At 39.5% G+C, this 21,523-nt stretch overlaps 1 pseudogene; it reads left to right on the top strand.

Annotated features, from left to right (window-relative positions):
• The first annotated feature begins 18,229 nt into the window (after positions 1-18,229).
• LOC123831272 lies at positions 18,230-18,670 on the top strand (annotated as a pseudogene).
• The last annotated feature ends 2,853 nt before the right edge of the window (positions 18,671-21,523 follow it).

The raw sequence follows: 21,523 nt of genomic DNA, 5'->3' as shown, positions 1-21,523 counted from the left end.
ACTTGTCTCCACATACATGACCAAAACTCCAGATTGCCTTTTTTTTTCTGTTATATCTCATATATGAGTACAGTGTAAGAAATAGTTAGTTATTTTTAGTACAGGCATACCTCAAAGATATCGCTGGTTTGGTTCCAGACCGCCACAACAAAGCAAGTTATAATTGTTTTTGCTGGTGGAGGGTCAGGCCTTCAATTTGTAAAACATGCAACATTTGTGAAGTGCATTAAAGCAAAGCTAAGGAGACATGCCTGTAAATACTGGCTAAAGTACTTTTTTTAAAACACCAACACCTTTTTGCTCTTTCTGACTAAAGGGTGGTGATCTACTTTCAGCTGTGTACGCACTTTCCTGCCACCTGGCTGTCTTTCCTTTTCTGGTAGGCTCCCAAAGTTTCTGGTCCAAAAGAGTTGATTCAATAAAGTAACACTAGCATCAGAATACATTTTTTGCAACATTTCTCCCCATCCCTGCTGCTGCAAGGTGCACTTGACAGACAACCAAGATGGGAAGGCACAGCAACAGCCTCTGGCAATCAAATTTCAGTGACAGCTAGCAGACGTGCTAGATTGGTGCCCCTCTTTTAGGCAGGACACTGAGGACTTTGGGGCACATGAGGGGAAAAAGTAGCACTTTACTACCACAGTGACTTGCAAATGTATCACTTTCTCCTTCATATCCATCCTAACTCATTCTGTCTCTGTAGCCCCGCTGGAACCGAGCCCTGATGTTGAATTAACAAGCACATAAGCAAATTTCTCAAAATTGCCCAAACACACCAAGGTCTTCAGCATCTCCTAGTCTGTTCTTGCACTGCCTGGAGTGGTGCCTCCTTCCCCAACCTTTCCCTGACTCCAGATACTAACTTTCAAAAAGCATTTCAGGAACCACTCCCCATGATCTTCTCCACACCCCACTTCACCGCACAACGAACTTTCCCACAGTTTGTTTCCTGCTGCGGCCATAACAACACAGACTTATTATCTTACAGTTCTGGAGGCTGAAGCCTTCAGGTCCTTCTGGCAGGACTGCATTCCTTCTGCAGGTGGCAGAGGAGAATCCGATGCCTTCTTTCTTCTTTTGCATCTCCTAGGGGCTGCAGGCATTTCCTGGCGCAGGACCTCTCCCTCCAAGCAGTCTGATCTGTGTGTCCCTCACATCTTCCTCCCCAGCACCGCACCAAGTCACTGAATCTCCCGCCTTCCTCTTCCCTTGTTAGGACCTTTCTGATTACATTGGGCCCACCTGGGTAATCCAACTACTCTCCCTAACTCAAAATTCCTTCAATTAGTCCCATCTCCAAAGTCCCTTTTGCAGGTAAAGTAACAGCTGACGGGATCCGAGGATGAGGATGTGCGCCTCTCCTCAGGCCGTCGTTCCCTCCACCACACCTCATTTCGAAGCGAAGCCGCACTCTCCTGTTTCACAGGTCCGCATTAGCCTCAGAACGCTGGGATACATTTTGTTTGTAACAGGCTATTTTCTCCCAGAAGGATCTGCCTTGGGTCTTTACATTTTTTTCTCCAGCGCGTGGAGTTTTGCTTCTTACTTTACAGTTGTTTGATAAATCTAACTAAATGTTTGTGGAAAACAAAGTCAGAAAAAGAACAGTGGAGACTACTTAACCATAACACTGTTATCTGACTATAAAATAGAACGAATAGATTTTGCATCTACATGGACATCAGAACAAAAAGTTGGAGAACTAATTAAATTCAGCATGTTGGCATAATGTTTCATAGCTAATTAAAGAACAGCAAAACCTGGTCTACGTCAGGGGTCCACACACTCCAGCCTGTGGCCACCCATTTTAAAAAAATCTTTGTTATTTTTTAATCCTCACCAGAGGATATATTTGCTGATTTAAGAGAGAGAGGAAGGGAGGGAGAGAGAGAGAGAAAACATTGATGTGAGAGGGAGACATCGATGGATCAGTTGACGCTGGTCAAACCCCACAACATTTTGGTGTACGGGGATAATGCTCCAACCCATCGAGCCACCCAGCCAGGGCCAGGGCCACCTGGTTTTGTAAATAAAATTTTATTGGAACAATTTTGTCCACTTGTTTCCTTTTTTGGACGCGTTTGTGTGTCAGTGGTAAAGTTGAGTTCTTGCAACAGAGACAGTGTGTCCTGCAAGCGTGAAATAGTTACTATTTGGCTCTTTACACAAAACATTTAGCTGACTCTTCAACTAGCAAATAAAAAAGATTAAACCAGAATTTTGTTCCAGGCAAATGGGATTAAAGCATTCTGAAAGCTGAATTCTCATATTCAACCATCATGGCAGTTGAATGCCTAACCATGTAACTGGGCTCCCTCTGACCTATTAGATTAATAGGATGATATTCTAAACCAGCCATGAAATTATAAAGCTTCTCAGTTGATTTCTTTTGACTATATCAACGAGAGCTGAGATAAGTTAGGGTTGTATCCAATTTCTAAGGAAGATCAAATGTCAAATTTCTTAACTTCTACCTTATGAATGTGGACTGAAGCATCCCGTCAGTGTTCAGGAGTGGCCCCTAAAAACTTACTGCAGCATTCGGGAAACACCATTCCTAATTCCTTCTGAAGGCATTCACAGACACTGGGGAGAATTCACTTGATTCTCTTTGGTAGAAAGAGAAGAAATTAACCTATTTGTAAGAGGAAATAAAATGAGGATAAGAACAAAAGTCAGGAAATAAAAAAAGTTGTTTTCTAAAATATTACCTTTTAACAAAGATTGCTTTGCAGTTTATTTTTTAAAATCATTATTGTTGGTGTTTGCATCAAGGTAGAACTTTCAGAATATTTGATTGGAGAGAAAATAGTCATTGGTCAAATCATTTTTGCTATATCACTTTAAGAAAATATCCCTTTGATTTTTTTTAATGTAAGATTTAATTTCAGAAACAACTTATAAAACTGTTAACATTTGACCTAGCTCCTAATTCCCAGGAATTAAGAGCCTTAGGCTGTAATTTCAGTTCTGTCACTTGTGTGAACTACAAGTCCCATGAATTTCTGTGGCCTCAGTCTCCCCCATATGTGAAATTATAACTCCATCTTACTTACCCAATTCATAGCACTGCTGTCATGACAAAGCAAGGTCATGTTTGTGGATTTGTGCAAACACTATACAAGTAAAAGATGCTATCATTTGATTGTTACCTTAATGTCTATACAAATTGTCCAAGGTATTAAAAACATTATGGTCATAAATATCTATAATAAGGCTCCATACTTGACTATGAAACTCTCCTTGTGAATTTCATAGTTTAGATTTTATTTTGATGTGATAAACAGGCATAATTAACTTTTACTGCATGCACTATTTGTGGGAATGTCTTAACACGTTAAGCATAGCCATCTTTCTCAGCAATACACAAGGATTACCAAACCAAGAAGTGCTATCTTTAAAAATGGGATGATTTCATTTGGAGATTTGAGTTTGGCTTTATTGCTGAGATTAACAAAATGTTGTTGTTCAAAATGAAACTGTTTTCTTTTAAGCACTTCATATTTTTTCTTGGTTAAAGAAACAGCAGTAACATGATTAGATATCAGTAATTAAATATCTTTGTAGGACAGTATCTTAATAGCTTATATTTAGAACACAGCCATTCCAAAAACATTCAATTACATAGATGCAGCTTTAATATTTAACAGCTTGTTTCTTAACTACCAGCCTTCTGGTGAGCTGATGTTGACTATGTATAAAGAAAGCAAGCAGCTTAGTGTCAAATTAAGAGAAGTGGAATATATTATAATGGTACTTTTTATGTTTTGCCATTCTCACATTCAGCCAAGTATAATTTTTTCTTTAATAAATTTAAATATCGATTCATCTCTCTTATTTTTAGCTGAAGGAGCCTTCAATTTCCTCTAAGCAAAATGAAGGTTTATCTAGGAAACAAAGAAGCCAAAAAAGTCATTTCACTTGAGCATCATGGGAAAACGAACATGTCTAAGAAGCAAAAGACAGTAAACCAGGCCCCCCCCGCAAAAAAAAAAATCCCAGAAAAAAGTGTTGACACCCCTGGAAAGCCATCTCAGGCGTGGAGAAGAAAGCCACCTATTCCTCTCCATTGGAGACAAGAAGAGCAAGGAAGCCAAGCAGCCAGGAGCCTCTGAGTCTCTGTTTTACCCAACACTAAGTGTGAAGTTGTCATAAATAAAATTACCCCAAATTTATTTATGATACGCTTTGTTTTTGAAGAAATAAAACATTTCTTCCAAAGTTTGATTTTGATTCCAGTTCCTCAACTCCTTACTATAAGTCGGGGCTCAGTCCTTTTTACAAAGGAAGGAAGGAAGGAAGGGAGGAAGGAAGGAAGGAGGGAAGGAAGGAAGGAAGGAAGGAAGGAAGGAAGGAAGGAAGGAAGGAAGGAAGGAAGGATTATCCATTCACAGAAGTAAGGAGGCTGATCTTCAGTACTCATGAAGGTCAGGGCGTGGCTCACACTGTGACACCAGGGTGGCTCAGAGAGTAAGTCATCCATCTAATATGGCTTCATTTCTCTGGTTGGGTAGAACAAGCCCATCTGTCACACAGTGTGGGCATAACTGTACCTAAAGTTAAAACCACAGGGGTTCAAAGTTTAGTGCCACCACTTACTCCCTGTGCAACTCTGGGAAAGTTGCTGACTATCCAAACCACGGTCTCTTACCTCCAAAATGAGAGCGAGTAACAGTAGCTTCCTGGAAATGTCAGAATGCCTAGGCCTAGAATGCAATTAATGCCAACAAATATTAGAAGGAAAAAGGTGAAACATTGCTAGAGAAAAGTCAAGCAAAAAGAAAACGTTATATGGAAAGAGAGTGCCTACAGGGATTAGAGCAAGTTGTTTGGGGGAGGTGGGTAGGAGGGAGATGAAGAGAGAGGTGACTTTTACACAAGAGCAAGTGAGACAATACCTCACCAGCAGGCCCTGCCTCTCTCATATTGTTTCAGCTCAGGGGGGTTACCTGGAAATGAGAAGGTTTGAATGTAAGTGTTTCCTCTTGACCTTTGACCCTTAAAATAGTGTTCCCAGCCTCCTGCCTTTTGTACTTAATTATGGCAACAATAGCAATGGCCGTTGGTCTGGAACAGACCACATCCTTTGCTTGGCAACAACTGGGCACGATCCTCATTGCTCTGGTTATAAGTGAGCGCTGTGAAAATATATGCTGAATAGCTGATCTTCCTGATCATCACCCTCTTTTATCTGTGGAGCACCAAGCACCTTGTCTAGGGATGGGGAAGGCCAGAGGAGTGGGCCATGTTACTTGTAGCAAATGAGGACACTGTGAGGCCCCCAGTGACTCTGCTTTCTGAAAGCATCAGCTTGTCAGAGGAAAATGAGCAACGTAGCCAACTGCTCCCTCTGTCCTGCTCTATTCTCTACCCAAGAAGATAATCAATATCCTTTAGCACTGAATGGCATATCAATGGCTAAAGTGGAAAAAAAACCAACAACTTTATTTCTGATTTGTCTTTCAAGATCTCCAGAGGAGGGGATTTTGATAAAGACAAACATAAACATTCTCCGCGTGTTGGAGCCCAGAGAGGGCAAGCACTGCTCCCATTCAAGCTGTGTTGGGAGGGAGAAGGAAAGCTGTACCGGAGAAGAAATATTTCTATGAAATCCTCCCTGATCGTTCCCACCAGGGGCTGCCCCGCTTAAAAGCCACACTATTGAAAAAGAAAGAAGTGTGGGTATTGCTGTGAATAATGTGGGCATATACAAGGAGGAGCGCAGGAGAATGTCAGAGAGATAGCATTAAAATGCCTTTTCATATTCGACACAGAAGAAACCTTATCTTCAATAAAAACGTCTGATGAATATATGAGCTGCTAATATGTTACTATATCTAAGATTCCGTCTTGGAGGGAAAAGGGATGATTTCATTATGTTGTTTTGAAAAGAAACCTACAAAGAGTAAAGAGGAAGTGTCTCCACTTAAAGACTGGAGATGTGATATCACATTCTGAGAAGTTGTTTTCTGTCACCAGCCATAATAGCATCCCAGATAGCTATAGGATTCGACACAAAGAGAAGATGGGGTTGCAGAAGAAGCACTTTTTTTTATCTCTGGTTTAAAAACAATGGAAAGGGTGAGATGTTCCTTCTATCACAAAGTGGGGTGCTATTTTTAGGTTAATAGTAACTTCAAAGTCGTTAGGGTCAAAGAACATTCAGAGAAGATAGGTTACTGAAGACTTTACATTTGTAGCGTAACAGAGAATCAGCTATCAACCTGTCAGAAACGAACAGCTGAAATTGTTTCATTCATTTTAAAATAATTTAAATCCAACTCATTGGAAATAATTAAGTAAAAATAGTTGGCCCCACAAAGAAAAATCAGTGGAGTGAACAGGACCATATTGAGCAATATTCTCCCACTCTAATACCTTTAAATCACCCTAGTCCAGGGTTCCTCACTATTGACATTTTCTTCTCAATAATTCTTTGTGGTGGGGGGCTGCTCTAAGCATTGTAGGATGTTTTTAGCAGCTTACCTGGCCTCTAACCACTAGATGCCAGTAGCACCAACCCCCTCCCCCAAAGTTGTAACAATCAAAAATATCTCTAGACATTGTCAAATGTTCCTAGAGAGGGGGGAGGGGGAAATCCCAAATCAGCCCTAGTCGAAAACCACTGCCCCAAACCCTGTCCTGCTTTTCATGGGTCCATAGCCTGCTGTCCCCTTGGATACCCAATAAGATTCATCTGACATCGTCACCAACTTCTCAGTGTATCTCAGGCCTCGCCTTCAAATGTGCTAATCCATCCTATCCTTATAGACCTCCCTTTATTTCTTCTTAGATGATTCTTGCACAGACCATTTTGCTTTCTTAGGCACTAGGCTGACAACTCCACCACATTGCTTTAAGGCCTCTAACGAATATAACAAAGTTGCTGAGCCCTAGGTTCAAATCCTGTCTCTGACAGTTAGATGCTGTGAGATGTTTAGGCAAGTCATTTTTCTCTGGGTGTTTACTTTTTATATATGTATATAAAAAGGAGAACAACTATAGCTACCCTATAGCAATGTTGCTCATTAAATATTATATGTAAAATCTCTACCAGCATCTGGAGGTATATATTTTATGATAACTTACAAAATTGGAAACATATTGCTTAGAAATATAGAATAATTTGAAAGAAATATGGGAGAAACAATTTGAGGGTATAACAGGAAGCCAGTGGAGCTGAAGTAGTATTTGATCATCAGCAGGGTGAAGGCGTGGTCAGGGGAGATAGGCGGGAACTCAGTTGGTACAGATCACCTGGGCATTTGCAGGCAGCTCTGTGGCTATAATGATTCGGCCCAGGAAGTGTAACACATGGTGAACAATGATGGGAATAAAAGTAGCGGGTGTTGAGAGAATCAAGGGATATAATGGTGATCGATCCTTTTTTGTTTCTTGTGTTTCACTAGCCAACTATTTTCATCTCAGTGGTTTTCCAGCTAATGTGGAAGTGGTCACCTGTTTGTAAAAGAACTCTGTATTTCCCTAAAGTTAATTTTCACCTGATCAGTGTTTCTCTGATTGGTTCATCAGTTCAACATCAACACAAAATCTTAATGAAATATAACATTTCTATAGCACCTAATTTTTGTAACAATGCAAAAATTAAGTGCTTGAAAATGTCTTAGTCACATATAAAGATCCTCTAGTCCACAGGTGGCAAACACAAGGCCCTCGGGTCGAATCCCGCCCTACACCTTGTTTTATCTGGCCTGGCACCTTGTTTCTACCTGGCAGCAGCACCGAGCTCTTGCTTAACAGTTAAGGAGTAGTTACATTTATACATTCCTAAAATTACATTCAGCCCTTTGAAGGCAACCTCGAGGCTGATGTGGCCCCCAGTGAAAATGAGTTTGACATCCCTGCTGTAGTCTATATTTTTAAAGGGAAGGTAAGTATTAAAAACACAAGTTTAGAGAATTAGGATTTCATAAAAATATAAAATGCTATTGTTAAATACATTTGTAAAGTAGATTAATGTCTAGAATACTACACAAACAATAATTAGGTAAGGTTTTAAAACAAATGCATTTCCAGTCTTCTCTTTAATTCTAATATTTCTATAAAATTTTACTGTTGCTTAATGAGGGGCTTGAACTGGTAGGCCAATATTTTCTGTTATGTAACAACAGTCAGGAGAGAAATTATTGTATGGCATCAAAATAATAGAGCACTAGCTGGCAAATGAATTTTTCTATCAGATGTAATTCTAATAGCTCTATGCAATCACGATTAGACCAAGTCTCAGTGAGGAGAGTCAGGAAAATTAAAACAGACAGGCACCTCTTTAAGGCACTTGGTACAATTTACTTGGACTTAATAGGCTCTTTCTCTGAGACTCTGAATAGGGGTACAAGCAGTTCCACCCAAATTTTCAGGTCTTACTTCTACTAGAAATGTCAGCTGCTTTTGATCATATTGGTCACAGGGGCTTTTAATTTGACTTTACAGAAGGTTGGGCTCCTGCAAGAAATTATCTTGTTTCTCCACACACTTAAATGTTGCTCTGCTTTCGTTTCAGCTGAAACAAATGTGCACCTGGTAATAACCCACCGAACTGTGAGGTTCCTCGAGGCGGCACCCTGTGCACCTCTTTTCAGCCCTGTCTTTGACTGCTGTGCACAGCCCTCCCCGCATCCATTTTTAAGTGTCATATGTTATCTCTGTTCTACCCTGTTTCATCACTCTGTTTCTGAACAACCAAAGAGATCTTGCCTCTATAAAAATTACAAATGGAGACAACTTGTTTTCCATCTTAGTAGAAGAGAAATCCTATAAATTTTATGATCAAATGCTACCTCTATTTTAAATGTTAAAACGATGAATTTCACTTTTATTACATTGTCTGTTTCATTTTCGAAAATAGTTCAGGGTGCATATCCAGACTGTGAAACTTTCCATAGCAACACGATAGAAGAAGGGATATGGCTTTCTTTTGCATTTTCTAGGATGAATGGCTGTGAACTATTTTGATTTTCGCCTTTTAAATGCATTCCGGCAACATTCACAGATAGGACTGGCCCCTAAATTTATTGTGTGTGCCTCAAAACCAACTGAGTCAATCATTTCTATTTTCTAGCTCTATGTTTAATTATGACCAGCATTCTATACAGAATTTCAGGGAAGTAAAATTCCTGTACTAAGTACTCATGTAAGATATAAGATATTTTCTTTTTATAGAATTTGGAATCTAGGGGATAGAGAAATTAGATTTGTGCTTAAGAAAGCTGATACCATCCTGGCTAGTGTAGTTCAGTGGATTGAGCATGGGTCTGTGAACCAAAGGGTTACTGGTTCGATTCCCAGTCAGGACACATGCCTGGGTTGCAGGCCAGGGCCCCAAATGGGGGCACATGAGAGACAAACACACATTGATGTTTCTCTTCCTCTCTTTCTCCTTCCTTTCCCCTCTCCCTTCCCCTCTCTCTAAAAAATAAGTAAAACCTTTAAGAAAGCTGATACCTCTCTTACTCTCTCTCTCTCTCTCTCACACACACACACACACACACACAGCCATATGACCTCCAGGATCTTAAATGTGGCTGGGATTTGATGAAGGAGGGAGTGAGGAGGAGTGTGTTTGTATACTGGGGAACGTGGTGGCAATTACAGTCTTTAGACTTGAGGAAAATTTCACAAATTCTAAAATCTCAGATCTCACTGTTGTTTTCCCTACCCCACTAAACATTTTATCTCCTATGAGCTGAGAAGCCTGGCCAACTTCAGTAAAGGGGCATGATGACTCATTTAACATTTTCTGAAGCCTCGAAAGTCACTCATCTACTAGTGGGAGACTCCTGGATTCAAGAGTGTAGCCAGGAAGTACAGACTCAATAGTCATACAGCCTGGTGTTGTTTTGAAGAATAGTGGTGCCTGGATAATGATATTTAAAAATGTATAATTGCACTTGTGATCAAGGAGACAGGAGGAATTTGTGTTATTCAAAGGTAAGGAGCCAATAATGGCTCTAGAGGCGGATGCTTTGGAAATCTGGCATCACAATTCTCTGTTTGCAGAAATGCACAACTCACAGTCTGTGTTTGCACAGTTCTGGTTTACTTTAGCAAAGGTACCTGTTACATATTTGTTGATGTTCTCTTACCTTGTGTTGTTGATGCTGTGTTGTCTATATATGAAGAACTACCAAAGTACAAGGTTCTGCTTCATGTTCCTCATAAAGCATCTATTTACTTAAACATGCAAACCTGTACAGAAATAGAGAAAGAGTGGGGCAACACATATAATACCAGAGACAAATTCACTGACTGTATATCAAGATATGTGTGTTCTAACTTATTTTTAGTTTTTACTTATTGTAAATTGAACAGATACAAAAGAATAATTATACCATGTATAAGGTATGATGAATTACAATGGAACTGACAGCAGGGTGCCCACCACCCAGGATAAGAAACCCTGGGTGGCACCTGTGAGGTCTCCTAGGCAGCGCTCCGTAATGTCATCTGCTTCCTCCTGGAGGGTATCTCTGCCTTAATTAGGGGCTATCATTCCCATAATTTTCCATGTAGCTTGCTGCCTGTGCTGGTATCTTCAATCTGTAGTTTACTTTTGAATGTTTTGAGTTGTTATAAACAAAATCACGGTCTGAATTCTTCTGCAACTTGATGCTTTCAATATTATTTTCTGAGATGCATCCAGTTTGATGCATGTAGCTCTATTTTATTCTTTTCTGCTGCTGTATAATATAGTTTCATTATTTTTTAAAAAACCGTAAGAAGAAGAGTTGGCTATAAAAAGGCATACATCTTCAGTATTTGTTGTTTAGGAGAATTCCTGTCTTCAGACATCTTGATTTTTAAGAAAAATGGAAGGACTTGATTGTGTAATGCATATTCATACTCTTAACTACAGTATCCCCCACTTATCTGTGTTTTCTCTTTTCCTGGTTTCAGTTACCCATGGTCAACCACAGTCCAAAAATATTAAATGGAAAATTCCAGAAATAAACAATTCATAAGTTTTAAATAGCACACCCTTCTGAGGAGCGTGATGAAATAAATCTAGAGCCATCTCACTCTGACTCAGCCAGGACCTGAATCATCCCTTCACCCCATGTCTGAGCCCAGTAGACAATCTCTTGTTCATTAGTCACTTAGTAGCTACCTCAGTTCTGTGTGTGTGTGTGTGTGTGTGTGTGTGTGTGTGTGAGATGGGGGGAGGGGGGTCACACTCACCTAACTTTAATTACAGTATATTATCATAATTATTCTATTATTTTTTCTTGTTAATGTCTTCCTGTGACTAATTTATAAATGAAACTTAGCATGTATGTATGTATACGGAAAAAGCATAGTATGTATGTATAGGGTTCGGTACTATCTGTGATTTCAGGCATTTACCGGGGGTCTTGGAGTGCATCCCCCATGATAAGGGGGACTACAGTACTTGTTTCCTTCTCTGTCATCTAGAAAATGAGCTTTTTGTAGGTTGGAAAGTTTTCTTTTCCCATTTGCAACATAAGAAACTACTGAGAAAAGTATGTTTTAAAAAATTAAGTATTAGAAACTTCAGTATGCATGAGAATTTCCTGTACACTCAGTTTTGGACGTCACACTCTGAGAAACACTCAGATAAAGAAGGGCTGTGGAGGAGTCCAGGAATCTTCCCCTTTAACAAGCCCCCAGATGATTGACACAGTCATCCAGTAACCTCCTTGAGAAAATATGTAAAGGAAATGAGCTTGTACATTGTATTGGCAAACATAGGACTTCTATTTTGAAAAGAAAAGCAAAAACCAAAAAAAAAAAAAAGGAGCAATTACATTTCAGCAAATGTATGAGGAGGTAGAGAGTAGCAACAATGTAAAAGCTATTATTTCCTTTTTTATTTAGGTCTAATTGACATATAATCTTAAATTAGTTGTATAATGTATTGATTCAATATTTGCACATATTGAAAAATAATAGCCACAATAAGTCTCGTTAACATCCATCACTACACAGTTACACAATATTTTTTCTTGTGATGAGATCTGTTAATATCTACTCTCTTAGCAATCTTCAAATATATAATACAGTATATTGTTACCTATAGTAAATATACTGTACATTATATCCCCATGGCTTATTTATTTTATACCTAAAAATTTGTACCTTTTGACCCTTTCACCCATTTTGCCCACCTCTTCCCCCACACCTCTGGCAACCACCAGTCTGTCCTCTGTATATGAGAGCTTGGGTTTTATGGGTTTTTGTTTCTTTTGTTTTTAGATTCCACATATGTGAGATTACAAGGTATTTGTCATTCTTATTTTATTTAGAATAATGCCCTCAAGGTCTATCCATGTTGTTGCAAATGGCAAGATTTCCATATATTTATATATATGGAACTTATATATGTGTGTGTATATATATAACTTATGCATTCATTCATCCGTGAACACTTAGTTTCCATGTGTTGGCTATTCATAAAACTGGAATTGATCATCTATTAAAGTAAACTGGATAAGAAAATCAACTGCTCATAGATTGAGAAGACAGCTAGTCACACAGTGTGATTTTAGAAGTATTGAAAAACTCTCTAACTCCAACATGCTTATCCAAGGTGCCGCCATGGTATCTAAAATACAGACGAATTCACACAATCAGACAAATCCCTAGTTTGGACTAAAGAAATATATTTTTATGTGTGCTTGCCATGGAGCATTAATAGGTGTTATATTAAGAAAAAAACATACACACAGATAATGTTCATTAATATTCATAAATTTTAGAAAAATCTCAGGTTTAAGCAAATAGTTGTCTTCACCGTAGAACTTACCATGCTTGAGAAAACTACCAAGTGTTATAAATCTCCAATAATGGACATAAATAGTCAGTATCTTCCAAATGTGGGTGACCATGGGATACTTTTCTTTCTTTTTTTATAATGCACTTTATTAGACTCATTTTTCTCAAATCAGAAAATGCATCTTTCCCAGAAGACCCTTAATAGTATGCAAATGTCCTAACTGGATGGACAACTCATGAGCTCATTACCATACATAAATACTTGATCATGGACTTCTTTTCTGTCAAAATAATAAGCTTCAGAGAAGAGAAACTGGCAGGAAAAAGGGACTTACATTTTGGTATGACTGAAAGACAATAGGAGGTGCCGATGGGGGGCTGGTGCTAGTGGTGGGTGGGGGAGTGGGATGAGCAGGTCACCTCAGTGCGTCACTGCCCAGGGGGAACTCCCACAGATCTCAGAGTCTGCACAGAGGCACAAGGGGGCAGAGAGCGTGGGTGCCAATCCCCAAACATCCTAAAATGGAAGAGAACAGGGAAAACGGTAGGAGGCATTACAGGCAGTTTTTGATCATGGCAGTCTTTGCCTAAAACTACCCTTACTGGGGAAGAAATTCAATATTTCATATTTCCAGAGGCAGCCAACCGTTATAGCCCTCCCTACTTTTAAGCCTTCTGAATGTAATTCTTCCTGTAGTCAAATGCAACAAGTAAGTTACAATGTGCAAAATAGTGGAGGCTTTCAGGAATACACTGTTAATGCCTAATATTTGATATACTGTGATTCTACAATGCTCTGAGGTTTAACATCAATCACATTTGAACTTCTCATTTCTATGAAAAATGGGTTCATTTCATTATTTTAAAACTATTGCAGTAAGTCCTTACTTAACATTGCCCATAGGTTCTTGGAAACTGCCGCTTAAATGAAATGACATGTAATGAAACCAATTTTAACTTAGACTAATTGATAAAAACAAGAGTTCAACTTCTAGAGCATATTTCTGGTCATGAAAACAGCACCAAAATTCTAAATAAAGAACCCAAAACACTTTAAATATTAAAACATTGAAATAAATGTGAACTATCCATACATTTACAGATTAATTTTAAAAAGTAAGAATGATATTCTAATCCCCTTATCCAGGGTCATGGGTGGCTAGAGCCTGTCCCAGCAGCTTTGGGAAGGAGGTAGGACCCACCGTGGACTGGTAGTCCTGCTGTTGCAGGGCATGCACCCCCACGCCCCCACTCCGACTGGAGCAGCACAGATGCCCTGGTGACCCTCACATGCACAGCCTTGGGGCGAGGAAGGAAACCGGAGTCCCCTGAGAAAACCCGCACCAGACACAGGGAGAAGGGGCCAACTCCACACAGACAGTGGCCCAGCCAGAAAGGGGCTTTTTTTCCCCACATCAACATTATAACAAAACAACTTTGAAAGAAACAACATTATTCGAGTACTCAAAACAACACAAATTTTCACTTCTGTATTTTGAGTATTCTTATGACGAGGATTTAACTTTCACTTCCTAGGAAAATCACCATAATAGTTTTGCATGGGATATTAATTTCTACTGTACGGTGAGGTTTAAATCAAGATTTGAAACTAACATGCAGTCACCATTCTAATTGGAAAATCAAAGTTCTCAAATACTTTAAATAATTAGGGATTCACTTGAATTTAAAAGTGACTTTTGTACATTGCCTGTCATTATAAGTGAACACAGTTCAGAAGAAAGAGCTTTTATTCTGGGAGATGAGCCCATCATGTCGGTGCCATCACGCAGTGGATACAGGGTGCCTGTGTGGACTCTGGACTATGTCTGTTTTCAACTGGAGGCAAAATGTGTCTTGCCGCAGCAAGAGGTTTTTTTCTTCTTCTTCCCAACTAAAGTCAGGTCTTCTACCTTAATACACACATTCTATGAACAATTTTCATGTGGAGTTTTATAGCCTGTCGAGAGGTGCTATCTGCCTGTTATATGATATGCTAAGATATTTGTACCCTATCAACTGTTAATTAGCATGACAGCCTGCAACATTTTTTTTTAATTTTTCAATTGAGTGCAGCTCTTGGTGTCTAGGCTTAGGTTAAGAGTGTAGGCTGACATAACCACTCTCCTTTAACACTTCCTCCGTGTTCTTTGGATGCTGACAGAAATATGTTTGATGCTGATAAGCCAGGACGTCCTGTTACTTAAAAGAGGAAAGAAGGCAAGCACAAAGTTTTTCTTAAGTAAACATTTCTGTGACTTCACCCATGCCAGAAGGAAAGCAAGGATCCCATCTTTGAGAGGTCTAAGTGATATCTTGTTCCTATGTGATTTATTTTAAAATACTGTATTTGCCAAAAGTTTGAAAGCTTGTGTTGTTTTCTATATCAATGATGAGGAGTAGCTTTTCTTTTAAATAGGTCCCTGATTAATCTCAAATTCTGCCTTTTCTACCTTTTTTCCTCTTTGCCTTTCTGTTCGTCCCCCATTGGTTAGAAAGCCATCTTCAAATCGTGAATCAGAGCAGAACCGCAGGAATCGCTCAGGGCAGGTGCATCCGCAAGGGCAGGTGTGAGCAATGAAGAACCAGGCTGGGGTTTGAGCAGTTTATCAGCGAGAGAGGACTTCCAACCAAGGCAAAGGGACTTCTATCCAATCATGGATCAGACAGAGGAATTTTATGGCACATTCTCAGTGGCACGTGGCTTCCTAGAAACAGAGCACAGCATAAACGTCTGTCTCAGAACAGGCGCATGTGAGCCACCGGCATCTCCAAATCAAAAGCTTTGCCAGTGTCATAGCTGGAACATCATTTCCAGAGACATGACCAAAGGCACAGAGAAATGCACCAAAACTGGCTGTAAAATAAGACACAATTAGTATTCCCTTTCACGCCACTGATGCCAAAATACAAAATACTACTCCAATCAAAGAAATGAAACAAGTAATCTAACACCATTGCCTCCTCTGGAATACGACATCCAGTATAGGGCGGTGGCAGAGATGCCTGAAATATGGGGTGTGTCTAAGATTAGTAAGGAAATAATTAACATAAAATTTAGGAGAGTGTCTGCCGTGTGGGGGGTGGGGAGGGCTGGGTAAGTAGAGAGGTAATAAGACTAGAAAAGAGTGTGCAAGGGGCATTTGTGATATTAGTAACATTGGCTTGCGGGTTCACAGATGTTTATTTTATTACTAGGCTTTATATCTTCCATGATATTCATTAAATACATTCTTCTGCATCAATTAAAACACCATGTGCCTGATCCTCAAATAAAACTGTTTATTGAAACATTACACATTTATGCTCCTTTTGTTAGAAAAGATAGTTCTTTATTAAAATGGCCCCACCACCCTACATCTTATCACCATCTAAATACCAAAATAATGATATAAACTATTTTGAGATATCTTAAGACAAAGAATGCCAATGCCCAACACAGAAGTTTTCCTGTCTCACCGTTTACTATTGGGGACATATTCTGTCCTTAACCTCACACATGTTCCATGGCGATGGAAAGCTTTCTGACTCACTCTGCTCCTGTACAGTTCAAACCTTTCTCTGGGACTTCAGGTGCTTTGAGTTAAAAGCCCTTTTGAGTTGGCTTATTTCTCAGCAGTGGGTGCTTTTAAAAAAATCTCTGTGACTGTCCTTTACCTCCTTCCAAGAGGATAAGGTTAGACACTAGATTGTTTTTCAGATCTTTTGGTTCTAAAAGTCTCTGATTCTGTGACAATCAAGGAAAGGGTTAGCTTGTCTTTCCAGCTTCCCTGTTGTCAAAGCATCCAGTTCCTCCTTCAAACAACTGAAGACAAAAGAAGAATGTGTGGAATTAGGAATGACTGCTCCCTGACTCCTCACTTCTTTGCTCTCTATTGCAAGTCAGCTTTCCTTACTCACTGTCCTTACTTCTCCCCAGGGACCCCACTCACACATACACACACATACGCACAGGTGCGCACACACAGCACGTAGGAAGCCTGGCCTCACAGGTCGTTTAGCTCTAATCTTGCTTCTGCTGATCTGTGCCAGACACTCATTCCCTTATCTAGACAGTAACAGCGAACAGTTATTGATCCCTTTGCTATGTACTATGCTAAGAACTTGAATTGCTGGGTAGTCAGTTTTTAGCCTTTGGGTTTTGGAGTCAATTTGTCCTAGATTTGAATCTCAGCTATGAGACCTTAAGCAAAAAGACTTCACATCTCCGAGACTCAGTTTCCACATCTGTAAAATGGGGATGATGTAAGTATAAAAATCTTAAAAATGTTTACAAGGGGCTCTTAGAATAGGGATAGGCACACAGACCATCACTAAATGAGAGTTACTTCGTCACTATTACTAGTATTGTTGCCTGTGCCACTATACGGGTCAATATTCCCAAACCCTTATTCCTACACTCTTCCCTAAAACTCTCAAACCTGATTCTGCTGCCCCAGCCTGGGGGGTAAAGGCCCTACTCCTGACCCCTGGCTCCTGGGCTTCTCTGTCTGATGCCCCTTGTATGAGTGATCTCTTAGAGTGCTGCACCCGGAGGCCCACCTACTCTCTTGCCTAAAAGCACACTATTTACCTCACTCTATTTGCTGTTTCTGAGTTTCCTATACTTAAATTCTAATTACCCCTCCTGTCTAGCCAACCTCCCAGTATTGCTCTGAAGACTTCGGATAAGACACTTTACATAGCATAATGCTTAATCCCCACACAAACCCTACAAAGGTACGAGGGCTCTGTCATCCTCAACATGTAAACTCCAAGAGGTCTCTTTAATTTTCACCATCTCCCAGAAGGTTGGGGCCTGTATCAAATCTGCTAAGTCACATGGCCATACCTAGCTGCAAGAGAGTCTACAAAGTATAATCTTTAACTGGGTGACCACAAACGCAGCTAAATTATCAGTGTGAAAGAAGAGGAGAATGGATATGGAGCACAGCCAGCAAGCTGCCCAAGGGTGATAATAGTATTGTCATTTTCTATGGGGACACTGTGGCACAAGGGAAATTAAGCAGTCCCACACCAATAAAGTAGACGGGCCAGGAATTGTCATCAAGTCTGTTAGACTCAGGAGCTCTTCTTTCTCCTTTTCTTCCCCCTCTTCTTCTTCTATTTCAGATTTTTTTAAATTTTATTTTTATTCTTGGAGCTACTTTTGGTCAGCGCTGTCTGATTCCCCGTGTTCACTGAGAATGCAGCTGCTTCTTTCAGGAGCTTTGTTATAATAGAAGACCCTGGTCCCTGCCCACCCCTGCCCCACCCCCACTGCCCCATTTTAGCTAGATGAAGCAAACTCCAGTCTTCAGTTATTTCAGCTACCACATAACATTTATATATTTTAGTATATTGTTACTTCTCTTAGCAATGTTTACTAAGTAAGCAACACAATTTTGCCAACGATTTACACAGGCAAACTCTTTAGCGACTATGGTTTCAAAGGATATATTCCTTACATAGTACCAAGTGTTGCAGATGGGCTGTCATCATGAATGACACAGTGACTATCTGGACCAGGAGGTTCCAGACCAGAAGACTACTTCAGAGGAAATGAATGGTCATTGACATCCTTCGTCCTGGAAAGGCAGCAGTGCCCAAGACAGAAATTCAGGAAAAACTAGTCAAAATATGTAAGACTGCACCAGACATCATCTTTGTGTTTGGATTCAGAACCCATTTTGGTGGCAGCAAGGAAGCTGGCTTTGGTATAATTTAGGATCCCTTGAATTATGTAAAGAAAAATGAACCCAAATGTAGACTTGAAAGACATAGCCTATATGAGGACAGGAAGGCCTCAAAAACAAACAAACATACATACAAACAAACAAACAAAAACAACCACCACCACCAGAAAGAAACGCAAGGACAGAATGAAGAAAGTCAGGGGATTGCAAAGGCCAATGTTGGTGCTTGTAAAAAGGAGGAATAAAGATTCTTCAGTGACTTTATCTGAGGTGGTTGAGCAGATTTTTTTCATGGGAGGGTAAGTAAACTAAGTATGTACCGTAACCAGAAGCAGGTCTGGCTACCTGCAGCTACGAAATCCAATACTCAAGAGATAGGTGCCAAAGTAAAGGAATGTATTTTCAGGTGCTGGCCACCTGCAAGATGGGCCACTCTTGTCTCAAAGCCCATGTCCACATCTCAGTGGAGGCAGGGATTTTTATGAGGAGAGAGAGGGGAATGGAACAAAGCGATCAAGGAAGAGGGTTGAAAACTTCTCTACATGCAGATGAGTAGTTTATTCCGATAAGGCAAGTGATGGCCTGGTGAGCATCATCCTGGTTTAGTCATCCCAGCTTCACCTCATCCTGTCTCCACAGATGAAGGTTAGCACATCTCCCAGAGCTGGGTTGCCTGAAGGTCAGAGTCTGTATCTTTTGAAGTTACTTCCTAGGATTCTTATACAAACATGCTCTTCATCTACAACATGCATATTAGTCAGAGTCAGCACTTAGAGAAACAACGTCAAAAGAATGGTCAGGCGGGTTACAATTTCCCACTGTTTCAATTTTGCACTGTTACAAGAACATTAAAAGACATTTTAAACAAGGTTTCTGAATAAGAATTCAAACTAATTCACTTAGCATAATGTCCACAGCAAACCTCTCCCCTTCACACACACAATTTTAAAAGATCCCGAAATGAAAACAAATAAATTATACATATTACTTAAAGAAAAAATAATTAAGTTACTCGAATTTTAAATTCAAGTCATCCTTTTAATGTTTGCTTCGAGTCCACACTGTTTTGTTTTTCAACACTGACAAAACTACCATTCTGTATTCTTCAGACGCACATGCCTGGACTTACAGTTAATGAATAGCTTCCCAGATGACTGTTTTGGATTTAATTTTATTCTGTTTAACTTTGCTCTCAACACTGGTTTTTATTAGAGATCAATAATCACATTATTATGTGCTAATAGATGCATCTAACACATCAATAATTCTCTCAAGGATCTGGAAGCCATCGTGGAGCCATTTAATGTCAGTTGTCAATGACTGGCTAGAGGAGGGTGGTTTTCAGTTTGCATATGGAGCCACCCAATTTTCTCACCAGGACAGAACTATATCAGTCAGGGTAAGCTATCTGCTAGAACAAATAATCCCCACATCTCAGTGGCTTAAAACAATAAAAGTAAATTTCTCACTCCCATTTTCTCATAGTCAGGATAGGCAGGAGGGCTGTGCTCTACATGGCCATTCAGGTACAGCCCCCTTCTCTCTTGTGACTCTATTCTCCAGGTTCCAGGAATTTCCTCCATCACACCCATTAGTGGAGAAAGAGTGAAGATGGTGGATGGGCGGAAGGTTTTTAATGGGCCAATTCTGGAAGGTACATGTCATTTCTACCACATGCCATTGGCTAGCACTTGCAGGACCTCACCTAATTGCAAGGAAGCCTGGGAATTGTAGTGCAGCTATGTGCCTGGGAGGAAAAGGAAATGGGTTTAATGAGCATCTAGCCACCAATTACCTTCAATTCTGCCACGATACTAAAAAAAATAGCTTGGTCATGAAAAAAAGGCAATTTAATTTAAAAGTATTTAAAGTTAATACTAATACAATTTAAATTAAAAAACTGAATGATAATATAGTTTAAAATGATGACCTATTATTTATACTAGCAAATCTAGTGAGAGAAATAACTTTACAAGTTATTTACAAACAGCTGTCTAAAGTCAAAATATTTTTATTGTGATGAAATATACATAACCTAAAATTTACCATTTTAACCATTTTTAAGTGTACAGTTCAGTGGCACTAAGGACATTCATGTTGTTGGGCACATGTCACCACCATTCACCTTCACAATTTTTTCATCTTCCCAAATGAAAACTCAGTACCCATTAAGTAGTAACTCCACACCCCCGCCCCCAGACTCTGGTAACCACTACTCTGTTTTCTGTACCAGTGAATTGGGCTAATTTAGGCACCTCACCTAAATAAAAAAATATAATATTTGTCCTTTTGTGTCTGGCTTATTTCATGTAACATAATGTCTTTAAGGTTTATTTAAGTTGTAGTGTTATCAGAATTTCATTCCTTTTTAAGGCTAAATGATATCCCATTGTATGAATAGACTACATTTATTTATCCACTCATCCATCAGTGGACACTTGGGCTGTTTCCACTTTTTGACTGTTGTTAATAATGCTTCCATGAACAAGGGTGCACAAATACCTGTCTGAGTCCCTGCTTTTACTTCTTATGGGTACACATACATACTTAGAAGCAGTGTTCCTGGTTCATTTGGTAATTCTATGTTTAGTTTTTTTAGGAACTGCTGTATTGTTTTCCACAGCAGCTGTAGAGTCAGAATAGTCTCAAAGATAACCTGCTTCTACGAAAGCTTGTAGTGACTCACCTGTAACACTACAACTCTCATTAAAGGGTTCCTAGAATTGGGGGATTATGTGTTTCAATATTGCTCTTTAAGAACTAAAAGAGTTTAATTTCATTTTTCCTTTGCTTCTTAGTGAAGTAATAAAATATATTGAGTAGGTACTACTATTCTCTGGGCAGTATAAAAAATTAGAAATTTAATAGAAAAAAAGGTGTGTTGAAAGCTCCATGCTGGACCTCTTGTGACATTGGTATCTAACCAATTTCCTAGAAGTAATAGAAATGGTTTATCACACCTGACTGAAAATTAAAGCAGGAAACTGTCTATAGCACTGCAAATTTTAACTTCCAATGAACAATTAAAACCTGACAGCGAAACAATAGCACCATCATGCTTTTTTCCTGCTGTTTATGTGACAAATTATCTGGATTAC

The sequence above is a fragment of the Phyllostomus hastatus genome, unplaced genomic scaffold, assembly GCF_019186645.2.
Source record: "Phyllostomus hastatus isolate PE091 unplaced genomic scaffold, TTU_PhHast_1.1 phas_scaffold_1674, whole genome shotgun sequence".
In the NCBI taxonomy this organism is placed as follows: domain Eukaryota; kingdom Metazoa; phylum Chordata; class Mammalia; order Chiroptera; family Phyllostomidae; genus Phyllostomus; species Phyllostomus hastatus.
The sequence above is the reverse complement of the archived record's forward strand: the minus strand, read 5'-3'. Positions and strand labels throughout refer to the sequence as shown.